The sequence below is a fragment of the Rattus rattus genome, chromosome 11, assembly GCF_011064425.1.
Source record: "Rattus rattus isolate New Zealand chromosome 11, Rrattus_CSIRO_v1, whole genome shotgun sequence".
In the NCBI taxonomy this organism is placed as follows: domain Eukaryota; kingdom Metazoa; phylum Chordata; class Mammalia; order Rodentia; family Muridae; genus Rattus; species Rattus rattus.
The window spans coordinates 45,652,107-45,652,859 of NC_046164.1; the positions used below are offsets into that span (position 1 = coordinate 45,652,107).

The 753-nt window shown below is 35.6% G+C and overlaps 1 non-coding gene across 1 annotated transcript; it reads left to right on the forward strand.

Moving 5' to 3' along the window:
- Window positions 1-257: 257 nt before the first annotated feature.
- Window positions 258-364, forward strand: LOC116912920. The gene has a single exon (XR_004389493.1). It is a non-coding gene; the product is annotated as a U6 spliceosomal RNA (small nuclear RNA).
- The last annotated feature ends 389 nt before the right edge of the window (window positions 365-753 follow it).

Sequence of the window (753 nt, forward strand, 5' to 3'; positions counted from 1 at the left end):
AAATTTTCAGTAAAATAGACACTATATTTTTCTCTAGAGAAATAAATTGAGAATAGCATATTTATACAAAAATATTTTCAAAATACAATTACATTTCTTATTTCTCATTTTTCAAATTAAGAAACCAATGATACATTAATTTTATAACTTCAAATTTTCATGTTATAACTTTAAAATTATTAATAAATTTGGAGAATTTAGAAGAAAGTTACCAAGTTTTGTGCAAAGAATTGTTGAAAACTTAAGAACTATAACATGTGATCACATTTGTAGCAAATATACTAAAATTGGAAAGATTCAGAGACTATTAGCATGGCACCTGAACAAAGATGAGGAACAAATTTGCCAAACATTCAGCATTTTTGAGAGTACCATGTTGATTGAGATAACCCAAACCCAAAAGGAAATGCATGCTACATAATCACTTATAAGTGCACATTTGCCATGAAGTGCAGCATATGCATGCCGCACTTCCCAGACTCCAAAGAAGCTAAGAAAAGATGGAAGGTCCAAACAAGGATGCTTTACCCTCACTTAGAAGGGGGGAAAGTAATCATAAGAGGCAGCTGGAAGTAGGGAACTGGGTGGAAGAGGGGATGGGGATGGTGATGTTCAGGGATAGAGATTGGAGAGAAAGGAGAGATGGCCAGGTAGTCATGAGAATAAATGGAATCTGCAATTGACAGGGGTGAGGAGTTGGGGGCATATACAGAACAAGACAGAGACCTGGGACAAGAGAGGGACCCAAGAGTC